Consider the following 12,907-nt stretch of genomic DNA (forward strand, 5'->3'; position numbering starts at 1 on the left):
TTATAAAATAGATCCATAGAATAGTACTGACTAGATTAAAATGGAAGGAACCATACAGTATCTAGAGATACTGTGCGTACAGTATCAAGAGATACATTTCTAGTTAAATCAATTATATTTTCGAAATAGAGCATGATTCTTCTAACTTACGTAATTTATATTGATGACGAATAATTAATTATGCCTGATATTACAGTTCAGTCCATCATTACAATTTCAGATAAGAGTCAATACTTTACGGCCATAACGAGCGGAGGAATAGCCGAATGAGTGACAAGAATAGACACTAGACTTCAAATCAAATGTTCGAAACGTCATATCATTTCAACGATAAAAACCACAAAAGCTTTTCAGTTGAAGTGAAATTGCAGATTAAGATTGAGATTGTACAGCACATATGATAATGTGAACACCCATGCAAAAATCAACTGAAATTATGTAATTGTTCACGTTCAAATTTATTCGCCACATGGATATAATTATTATCATAATTACACGAATTTGGGCTAAAATTGATGACATTACCAAAGTACACTAACAATAAACACTGGCATTTGTGATATTAATTTATGAGGCCCATAATTTCTAGAAATTCAAAAGTCTCTACCATGAAAATGATGAACCGTAATGTTATTCAATGAAATATTTAGCATGAAACTCTAGAATAAATCAATTACAAGTTTCAATGGACAATGTATAGATTTATCTGCTACAGCGCAAAGGGAAACCATGTTGAATGAATTTAGCAAACTATAGACTTTGGCTTTGGCGCCAAAAAGCGCTGAAAATGTGTAGTGAAGTATCGGATGAGCTTGTGGTGAGACAGCCCTTGAATCATATTTCACACCATGAACAACAACTATGGATGTTTCCAGCACATAAAAGCTATCCAAAGAAAGGAATGCAGTCGTAAAATGGAGGTGGAAATAGACCACAACAAGAGGTTAACCGCAACGGGGATGGAGTATAGGCCTACTAATAAGGAACGCCGTTTCACAGTTTCGGATCATAGAGCTGTTGATCCAACCTGTTGAGATTCACCAATCTTACAGGTGAGAAAGGGATAGATAACAACATAGCCACCCATTATTATAGGTAAATTACCTAATAAAATACATTTTTAGGGAGGGGGGGGCAAAACTCACTGTAGGCTTACCATTGAAATATGCAAATGCAGCAATTGAGTGATTAATGGGAAAATAATAACACCTGCATAGGTGCTAAACCTGTGTGCAGGTCTGTTAAAAACATCAAACAATAAATTCAAATAAAAACAGCGAATGGCTAACGAACCTAAAACAAATTAGAGTTGACTAGTGTTTACAAAATAAATACTTTATTCCAAATGGAAATTAATTAGATTATTGGCAAGGAAGGAAGGGCATTAATATTGAGTGTGGCCAATGTCCCATTTCATGTTCACAGGGAACATTAAAATGATAGAAAATAATAGGCACTGCACATTTTGCATTATGACTTCTTTCAACCTCTCATTGGAGCAATGGGTCATACTATTGCACTACAGTCTTCTCTCTTCTCTAAGTACCGTCTCCATTTCGGAGGTTGGCAATCATCATGGCGATTTTTACCTTGTTCACAGCCGCTCTAAATAGGTCATTGGTTGTGCAATTAAACGCTTCCCTCAGGTTTCTCAACCAAGACATTCTCCTGCGTCCCACCGAGCGCTTACAAACTATTTTACCTTGGATTATGAGGTGCAGAATCATGTATTGGGTCCTCTCATAATGTGTCCAAGGTAAGTCAACTTTCGTATTTTAATGTCACGCACAATATCTAGTTGCTTACCCATTCTTCTGAGAACTTCTACGTTCGTGAGTCTATCTGTCCACGATATACGGAGTATCCGCCGGTAGCTCCACATTTCAAATGCTTGAAGTCTGGTCTCACATTCCCTATTTAGTGTCCATGCTTCCAACCCATACAAGAGAACAGGGAACACATAGCACCTCAAGAGACGGGTCCTAACCTCAATAGACAAGTCACTAGCCGACAGTAGAGTTCTCATTTTTACAAAGGCAGCTCTGGCTTTTTCAATTCTCATTTTTATTTCTGGCATGTGACTTGCATTGCAGCTGACACGGGTTCCCAGATAGTTATATGCCTCTACCCGTTCTATCATATCCTGTCCAGCAAAAAGGTGCTCTTGTGGAATTTCATGCTTTGTAATGACCATATACTTTGTTTTTTTGGCATTTAATGTGAGCCCATATTCCTCACTTGTCCTTATCAAATTGCTTAGCATTCTTTGCAGGTCTTCTATGCTTTCAGCCAGGAGTACAGTGTCATCTGCATAGCGGATGTTGTTGATATGGGTACCATTGATGACAATGCCCGCTGCTTCTTCAAGAGCTTCTGCTATGATATTTTCCGAGTATAAATTGAACAAGAGTGGGGAGAGTACACATCCTTGACGGACTCCACGCCTTATTGCAAGTTCTCGACTAGTTTTTGATTGGACTCGAACTTCTGCTGTTTGATGGAAGTATAAATTTTTGATTATCTGAATGTCCCTAGTATCAATGCATGCTTCTTCCAAAATTTCCATCAGTGGGTTGTGACGTACTTTGTCAAATGCTTTATTGTAACCAATGAAGCATGCATAGACATTCTTATTCACATCCAGACATCATTGAATTATCACATTATAAGCAAAGAGTGCCTCTCTAGTTCCAAATCCACTTCTGAATCCAAACTGTGTGTTTGATAGCTTCTCTTCCAGTTTCGTGTTAATTCTTTTATGAATTATTTTCAGAAATAATTTGAGAATGTGGCTCATAAGGCTGATTGTGCGGTGTTCTTCACATTTCTTTGCATTATGTTTTTTGGGAAGTGTGATAAATGTTGATTTTAGCCAATCTTCCGGAAATTTTCCACTCTTGTATATCATATTGAACAAATCCGTCAACTTGGCAACATGCCTCTCATCTAACAGCTGTAAAACATCTCCAGGGAGTTCCCTGTTCCCAGTTCAGGGAGTTCATCCGGTCCCGCTGCTTTGCCCTTTTTGATATTATGGATCGCATAGACAACTTCCTCCTTCAAAATATCTGGACCCGTTGTTTATTCCATATTTGCCATTTCCTCTCTTTCATCAGCAAACAACCTCTCTATGTACTCCTCCCACAGTTTAAGCTGTTCATCTGTGTCTATGACTATCTTACCCACATCATTCAGGAGATAATGTGTCCTCTGGTCTCTCCTCCCAGTGAGTTCACTGATCTTCTTGTGAATGTCGTGGGTATCATGCAATGCCTGTAGATGTTCCATCTCTACACACTTCTGTCTTAACCACTGTTCCTTGGCCTGCCTGCACTCATACCGAATCCTGTTCTGAATCTTTCTCATCTCAACCTTCCCCATATTTGAAGCCTTGAGCCTCTGACGTGTTTCCATGAGATTCAAGATGTCTTCTGTCATCCAGTCTTTCTCTTTCTTATGTTTCATTCTTTCCAAATGCTTTTTACATGGCTCCAGAATTGCTGTTTTAATGCTCTGCCATGCCGCTTCAATTCCCTGGTTATCTTTGTTGACTGTGACATTATCAAGTTTCTCATTTAGATCATGGACAACTTTAATCCTGGTAGATGCATCTTTTAATCTGTTGACATCTATTCGGTCTGGCAACTTTGGTTGGATGAGCTTCTCAACCTGATGCAAACTTCTGCAACCAAAATATTGTGGTCTGATCCAATATAGGCTCCAGGGTATGTTTTAGCACTCTTAACTGAGTTTCTGAACCTGTGGTTAATTGTGATGTAATCAATCTGATTACGCATTATTGCACCTGACCTATCCCTAGGTGAAGTCCAGGTGTAGAGACGTCTTTTTGGCAGCTTGAAAAAGGTGTTGGCAAGAACCATCTTGTTTTCTTGACGCAATGTTAGTAATCTGTCACCACGGTCATTTCGTACTCCAAGTCCAAATTTACCCATGACTTCATTCTGTGGGCCTCCACCAACCTTTGCATTGAAATCCCCCAGTATCATGGTGACATCAATGCTCTTCGTCAACTTGAGGGCGGAATTGATGTCTTTGTAGAATTCCTCAACCTCTTCATCTTCTTTATCAAGTGTAGGAGCATAGGCTTGATAGGAATTGTTTTCCCAATTCCATTCCAGTGCATCTCACTAATGCCAAGTATTTTCACTCCCAGCCTTTTCATTTGTTGCATTGCCATATGTGATTTTCCTAATTCTTTCATACCCTGGACATTCCAAGTCTCTATCCTGATCCTTTCCTTGAAGATTGTTAATTCCACCACCACATCTGTTAAAATTGTCCCCCCCGGAGATCCGAATAGGGGACTTACTCCGGACTGATAATTTATTCCAACTGCCATGATGAGTGTACTAGGACATACATAAAGTATCTTTAATGAGGTGGTTGTCGTTGCCTTCCTCATCCTTATGCCGTTGATCAAATAATGATTCATCCGCCTTCAAGAGCAATTTCTTACTCTATGGACAAAAGAGTGCCCACGTTCTTCCAATCTCCTCCACCCGAAGCTGTTGGACTGCAAGAAATGGATTGTTTATACCGACAATCATTCGGTTGTAGCCGCTCAATCCGATGCAGACACTACGTGTTACATGCCTAACATGTTAGGAAATTAAGAAAAAAGGAAAATAAGCCCTTGTCCCAAACTTGTGGTTAAGAGACTAGGGCTTGAAAGGCAAGAGCTTGGTCAAGGAAGGCCAGAAAGAAAGATAAAAGATGAGTTAAAAGGAAGAATGACACAAAGCCAAGTCAATAGAAAAACTGTCATTCAAAAAAAGAGAGAGAGATCCAGAGCATGTTGAAGAAGAAGAAGGGAATGGGAGTAAGGGCTCAGGAAGACGAGGGTCCCCTTTCAGTCGCCTCTTACGACAAGCAGGGATACTGTGGTGTATTCTTTTCTACGATTTGAGTACAGAGTCTACCTTGTCCGACTCTTCTGTACCCCCAACCCACAGGGGGACACTATACAGTAGAACCTTGATAATTCGGACCTCTATAATTCGTAGTAAAGTAATGTATTTCGGTCCCCTCAATAATTCTTAGTAAAATCGAGCACTGACTTATATTTTTATTCAACCTAGTAATTCGTAGTTTTGGTATCTGTTTTTTCATACATTATGGAAGGAGGAAATAATTACAGTGTACTTTGCTATCGCTAATTCTCCAGACATGAGTCATCAACCGGAAAATACATGGACGCCAGACGAATCATTGTCTATTGACAAAGTAGTCAGTCCAGACTACCAAAATAAGTTAAAGTTAAATTTACAATTTTGTCCCTTTTTTTGTAAATTTTCAATTTAAAAATCATTTTTGTGTTTCATTTTCATCTATCTATATTTAAATTCATCTATTCATTTAATCTATTTCAATTGATCCATGTTACAATCTACCAACTTTTTATTTCTATGTCTCGATGTTTTAAAACGATTTTTATTCATAAAATATCATTCTTGATTGCTCTTCGCTCAGTAAATATTCAGCATTCAAATTCAATAGTTCAAATGTTTTCCTCTTCAACCTTCATGATTAGCCTGCCTCCTCCTCCATAGCCTCTATAACGCGTACCCTCCATAATTCGCAGTAAACCCATGGTTCCGACAACTACGAATTATAGAGGTTCTAGTCTATAACTGATCAGAATTGCAGATGAAGAATTGCTAATCTGCATAAGCCTCCGTGCGTGTGGACAACCAATTCTAAGCCGTTTTAACTTACAGTACTAGAAGTGTTCTATCAACGTGTACTATCATCAATCACGTATGAGTGGTGGTAGGAGGTAGGAAGTGAATGCGTATCCTACTTCCTAGGGCACAGAACAATACAGAATGCAATTCGAATCGATCAATCCGGAAATGGAGCGCTGCACACTGCACAATGGACGATTGCACTAGTGAGGTCAGTGAATCATGAATCATGCAGACTGCAATCCATGCAAAACTTGTATTTAACACGATCCCCCCCACACTACCACTCAACAACAAATCAAGCGTCAAGGTTGAATAGGTACGCTAGATAAGTTTCCAACAGTCTGTTACTATACATCCATCTATAACTACATCCTAGATTCTCAAACTATGCATCATTGGCCATACTACATACAATAACAGCAAAAGCCTAGTATCAATGCTCCGAACTCCTGACATCACTTCTAACTATTGTACTATGTGAGTAGAGAATGTTTAAGGTATTCTATACTCACACTTGCACTGTACTCATGAAACTGAAAAAAATATCGAGGAGGATTGAAAATAAAGCTACAATGTTTATAATTTTATGGCAATTCGTTCGTTTGGAAATGATTGCAGTCTAATGTGAAAGATTCACAAAAAATAAAAAGTTAAGAAACATATGAGGTTAACCACAGTGTAGAAGCTATTGGGCTAGGCTACATAAAAACAAAAAATCTGGTGTGGCGCACTCACACAACATTCCTTGCCGTTATTGAAATTGATCAATTGACGCTAGTGTTCACGCGCATCTTAAGTCTACTATTCGAAAATCTAAGCCAGCTGGTGACAGGACAATAATGCTGCAGACACATGAAGTCTGCTATCTGTTCATAGTGAATGATTTAATAGAATCAACACTTTCCAACAGTTTGCAAATTGAATAATCTTATTTTCTCGAACTTCGAGCTTATTTCCAATTTTAGGTGAAAATGTTACTGAACATTAATTGTAGAGATTTTTATGCTCATTCTTTTCCACTTGAATTTTTTTGTTTAAATTGTATCTGAAGCCTAATAATTGGGAATCTAAAATCAAACTTTGCATAGATGGAGCAGAGCTCCTGAAATTTTTACAGATATGGGACTAGTGGCAGTTAATAGAGCTTATCAATGACTTTTTTAGGTATAAATTTGATCAAAATCCTTGGAGCTGTTTTCTAGAAAATCGCGAGAAACCCTTTTTTTGACAACATTTTCGCCATTTTAGCCGCCATCTTGAATTGCATTTGATCGAAATTGTTCGTGTCGGATCCTTATAGGGAAAGGACCTTAAGTTCCATATTACAAGTCATTCCGTTAATTAAAATATGAAATATCGTGTACACAGACGCACATAGGCCTACACTCATACATACACACACACACACACACACACACACACACACACACACACACACATTCAGACCAATACCCAAAAACCACTTTTTTGGACTCAGGGGACCTTGAAACGTATAGAAATATAGAAATTGGAGTACCTTAATTTTTTTCGGAAAGCAATACTTTCCTTACCTATGGTAATAGGGCAAGGAAAGTAAAAACGTTAGTATCAGTTTGAAAACAGTTGTTTTCAATAAATTAGCGATATTATAATATACAGGCATTTTTTACAAATGAAAGTTATAGAGTTCAATTTCGAGGATGAAGGTGTAACAAGTAAATGTTACTATGCTAAAGTTGTAAAAGTGAACTTGAATTTTACATTATACTAGATTGAAAGAGGGAAAAATATCATAGTTTTGAATAATTAATTGAATATCACGACTCTGAGGTTTGGGTACACTCAAGTGCATGATTCAACAATATATTACTTTTTATTTTATTTACTTTTTCAAATATTTCTACTTTTATTCAATTGACAAAACTAATGATCTGTCATTTTCATCACAATAAAATTCTAAGATTTGCAATTAAAGTTATATTCATATAAAAATTAGCAGTTTATCGCCACTTTTTCAGGCCTGGGTTTTAAATTTTTTTATTACATTGTTGATTACAGGTTTTGGTAACTAAATGAGAATTCACTTGCATATTGCAACTCCAGTAAACATATTACGTCAATCCATACTCAACTACATTCTACTATCTACATCCTTCTCGTCGAGATCAGTTAATCAGCCATGATGCGGCTGCAGTGAGCGCGCGGCAACTGAAGCAGCAAAACTGGATCCTGGCCATTGCTACCATATTGAGAAGGACATCATTCTAGGATCAAGTGGCTGGACAGGCGCCAGCAACACCTGCCCTCACCCTTCTTTCAATACTTTCAAATTAAACGCGAAAACAGCTTCACAAGATAAAAGGTCAACTAGGAAATGCCTGCCTGAGTGATGGATGGAAAAGATGATGATGGTTACCAGATAGAGCATAATCTCTACATACGTAAAATCTTGATGTATTGAAAGTTTACTGATTCAAGAGAAAGTTTGAGAAAAGCGCTTAAAAAAGCTATCAATTTTACAATGTAGAGTAATATAATATACTAAAACATAATACGTAGGCCTACATATAATTATTATAGAATGTAAATAATACGTAAAACAGTAAACTACGCAATAATAAACATATTACCTGAAGAGTAGACCTATTAACATTTTATACAGTGGGATGGAAGTGGAATAACTTTTAAAACTTTATTGCAAGTCCAATAATTTATATTAATTGGTATCACTATAATACGAGTAATACACTGTAATACAAGAATATGAAAACAAAACTTGACAACATTTTCGCCATTTTAGCCGCCATCTTGAATTGCATTTGATCGAAATTGTTCGTGTCGGATCCTTATAGGGAAAGGACCTTAAGTTCCATATTACAAGTCATTCCGTTAATTAAGAGATGAAATATCGTGTACACAGACGCACATAGGCCTACACTCATACACACACACACACACACACACACACACACACACACACATTCAGACCAATACCCAAAAACCACTTTTTTGGACTCAGGGGACCTTGAAACGTATAGAAATATAGAAATTGGAGTACCTTAATTTTTTTCGGAAAGCAATACTTTCCTTACCTATGGTAATAGGGCAAGGAAAGTAAAAACGTTAGTATCAGAGTTTGAAAACAGTTGTTTTCAATAAATTAGCGATATTATAATATACAGGCATTTTTTACAAATGAAAGTTATAGAGTTCAATTTCGAGGATGAAGGTGTAACAAGTAAATGTTACTATGCTAAAGTTGTAAAAGTGAACTTGAATTTTACATTATACTAGATTGAAAGAGGGAAAAATATCATAGTTTTGAATAATTAATTGAATATCACGACTCTGAGGTTTGGGTACACTCAAGTGCATGATTCAACAATATATAACTTTTTATTTTATTTACTTTTTCAAATATTTCTACTTTTATTCAATTGACAAAACTAATGATCTGTCATTTTCATCACAATAAAATTCTAAGATTTGCAATTAAAGTTATATTCATATAAAAATTAGCAGTTTATCGCCACTTTTTCAGGCCTGGGTTTTAAATTTTTTTTATTACATTGTTGAGTACAGGTTTTGGTAACTAAATGAGAATTCACTTGCATATTGCAACTCCAGTAAACATATTATGTCAATCCATACTCAACTACATTCTACTATCTACATCCTTCTCGTCGAGATCAGTTAATCAGCCATGATGCGGCTGCAGTGAGCGCGCGGCAACTGAAGCAGCAAAACTGGATCCTGGCCATTGCTACCATATTGAGAAGGACATCATTCTAGGATCAAGTGGCTGGACAGGCGCCAGCAACACCTGCCCCCACTCTTCTTTCAATACTTTCAAATTAAACGCGAAAACAGCTTCACAAGATAAAAGGTCAACTAGGAAATGCCTGCCTGAGTGATGGATGGAAAAGATGATGATGGTTACCAGATAGAGCATAATCTCTACATACGTAAAATCTTGATGTATTGAAAGTTTACTGATTCAAGAGAAAGTTTGAGAAAAGCGCATTAAAAAGCTATCAATTTTACAATGTAGAGTAATATAATATACTAAAACATAATACGTAGGCCTACATATAATTATTATAGAATGTAAATAATACGTAAAACAGTAAACTACGCAATAATAAACATATTACCTGAAGAGTAGACCTATTAACATTTTATACAGTGGGATGGAAGTGGAATAACTTTTTAAACTTTATTGCAAGTCCAATAATTTATATTAATTGGTATCACTATAATACGAGTAATACACTGTAATACAAGAATATGAAAACAAAACTAGAAAAAAGTTACGATTTACATGAAATGGCAAAGTTGGGACAAGTCCTGTCTTATTTTAGAAGTTTTTGTTTACTATTGCGAAAAATTAGTAACTATATGTCGTTCAAAAACATCATCAAATGAAACGCAGTAGCATTTACTACGTGTTTCGTGCTGATGTATTAAAGAAATGACTCAAGAATTTATATGAAACCTCCACAACATTTAGAAACTATTCATTCAAACTTGTATATTTGTGCAAATAGAGGTATATTTATACTTATTATTATAAAATATTTCTGTATTCGCATATATTATCTTCACAAATTAATCATCTGGAAATCAAAATCAATCATTTTCATCTCAACATAATAAATAATCACGAGTAGTCTACATTAATATTAATTACAGCTATCCACGGAGTATATGTCAGTACTACATAAAGCTGAAGAAATTTAAAAACGGAAAACCATAAATAGATATTGAACAAAATGATCTGGTGGTTGCCAGCCTCTTTCTACTATGAGACCAAGACCGCTGTAGGAAGAACGCATGCATGATAGGTGCACACTGCACACTGATAGGTCAGACCGAGGCGAGAAGTCTCACGGAAATGGTGTGACAGCGACGAAAGGACTGGCAGAAAGGAAATGAGTTTCCACCACGAAGCCAATTTTCGAACATAAGCCATGTCGGGTCAGGGGTGGGGAGTCAAAGGGAAATGACCACTACACAAAGAGGAAGGATATTCTGATGAGCAGCACACAATAGAAAGACATATAATCCGGTGGCACGGATGCAAGAATCATGAGAGTGTATTACAGAGTTTCAAAGGAAAAGAATCCCAATGCATCATTGAAAGAAAATGAGCGGAAAATGACAGAACATTTCCATTTTATTAGAAAATATTCCTATCATATCACCATGCACCATCTCCCTCCTCAGTCCACACAGTATTCAGAGAAACAGCTCTGCTGAGTACATGAAATGTCCCTTGACATGTTACTAATGAGGCAGAGTAAACGTTTCTCAGAACAGCTCTTACATAGTACTAATATCAGTTATCAGAATAATAAAATTATTTGGTTCGCGACAAGTTTGAACAGTTTTACTAAAACAGCATCATTAATTCATTCGCAGATTATCTCATTTTTATGTTAACCATCTGCATAGATTTTCAATTTACTAACGACGTATCTTTTACTATTTAAAGCTATTTGAGCCAAGAACAATCTTCTTAGAATCACTATCAATATCTGTTTACATCTCATCCATATAAACATTTTCTTCAGAAGAATTAATTCTTCTTCTTTATTGGTATGCAGCTGCAGTGTTCAATCATTTTCCACAGTACTAAAATTCTATATTAAATTCCAACACAAATGAATAATCCAATTTGATGTTGATAATTGAATACTTTTGAATTTCTCAAAAATATGTTTCAAGTTTTTGGAAAGAATTACATCATTCACTTGACCATAGATTCAAAAGTCGATTAAAGCTTTGGCCTGAAAGTAGCCAGAATTTAATACAAATTCAACCACTAGACCAAACATTTAAATCGGCATTATTTTGCCCCAGCAGATGGCCTGAACCTGAACACAAGCAGAATTTGCCGCCTTCTGCAGCTATCATTATACAGTATATATTCGCCAACTCTTTTTATTCTATTATTGGCCGAACAGGGACCGGTTTTGCAACAGGCGGCCGGTGTCCAACAAAGAAAATAATAGAAGGCACCTGAAAACGAAAAAAGATCCAACAGACAGTCCGCTCCGAAGCTGCCTAGGCTCTATCCCTAGTAGTTTTGTCCTTGCTTAGGTATTTGAGCTGAACATTCTTTTTTCAAAAATCACATCTATTGAGAATGCATCTGAATAAGAAAATTACACAGTAGTGAGTGAGTCTGCATAAACTTCATGGCTTAACATCTAATTTTTTGGCACAGAAAAAGACAATTATTCTGAACTGGCATGATAAAGTAGGCACCAAGAGTATTTTCAAGTTGGATGGCTAACATTCAATAGTGCAAGAGTCTTTTCATTTATCAATTATGGAATAATTTTCTTCCAAGTGGTAGTGATTTTTTACTTTTCTTGAATGTGAACTAATCACCATATAACAGAATCTTTGTTATCTTCGATTTAATAAGTGTGTCTTCCCTCTCATTGCCATGCTGTCATTGATTTTCAGCAATCGATGTATTGTGTGAGTTGTATTTTGATATTCAGATAATGATAAAATTGCTATAACGGTCTGTTTATATTAGTCAGTATCAAAAGTCATTTATGCACTGATAAGAAATCTGTGAATGACGATGAATAGTATTTTATTAGGTTTTTAGGGTAATACAAATTATCGTCCGTTCACCTTCATCTACTTAAGATTGATTGGTTTGAATATTTGAGGGAAGTATTGTATATACTGACTAAAACAAGATGAATATCGTGACGATGATATCACATATCGGAGATAGCAAGGATTTGGATCAAGTAATTTGGGCAAACCATTCCAAGAAGTAACTAAGTATCAGGCAACCCATAAAACACTCACCTTTTACTAAGTAGAAACACTTTAATCCAAAATTGAGGTTAACTATGAGGGAAGAGTTTGTGATCTGGAACAGAAGATTAGATAAGATTAATATCAGAGAGTATAAGTATGATTAAGAAGGATCTGTTAGAAATATTAATCATCTTATGAAAGATTAAGAGAATGAGAATATCGTGTACCGTATATAAGATTTTTATCAAAGAAAAACAAAACAATTTTAATATAAAACACAAGTATTTATAGATAGGCTATATCTTTATATAAAAAGATGATCCGATATGTTATTATTCATGTCAACACATTAATATATTCTTATTACTAATGTGTCTTCAAGATCAGAAAGTAAGGGATCTTAGAACAAACTATTCAATGCCCAATTCGATGTA

At 36.0% G+C, this 12,907-nt stretch overlaps 1 protein-coding gene across 6 annotated transcripts in view; it reads right to left on the minus strand.

Annotated features, from left to right (window-relative positions):
• Nucleotides 1-12,907, minus strand: part of LOC111043752 (fibrous sheath CABYR-binding protein) — a 157,246-nt gene that overhangs the window by 133,944 nt on the left and 10,395 nt on the right. For all 6 annotated transcript variants that reach the window (XM_039428087.1, XM_039428080.1, XM_039428082.1 and 3 more), the window contains exon 2: nucleotides 12,522-12,585. The gene's annotated coding sequence lies outside the window, so the exon portion shown is untranslated. The remainder of the gene's footprint in view (nucleotides 1-12,521; nucleotides 12,586-12,907) is intronic.

The sequence above is a fragment of the Nilaparvata lugens genome, chromosome 5 (assembly GCF_014356525.2).
Source record: "Nilaparvata lugens isolate BPH chromosome 5, ASM1435652v1, whole genome shotgun sequence".
NCBI lineage: Eukaryota > Metazoa > Arthropoda > Insecta > Hemiptera > Delphacidae > Nilaparvata > Nilaparvata lugens.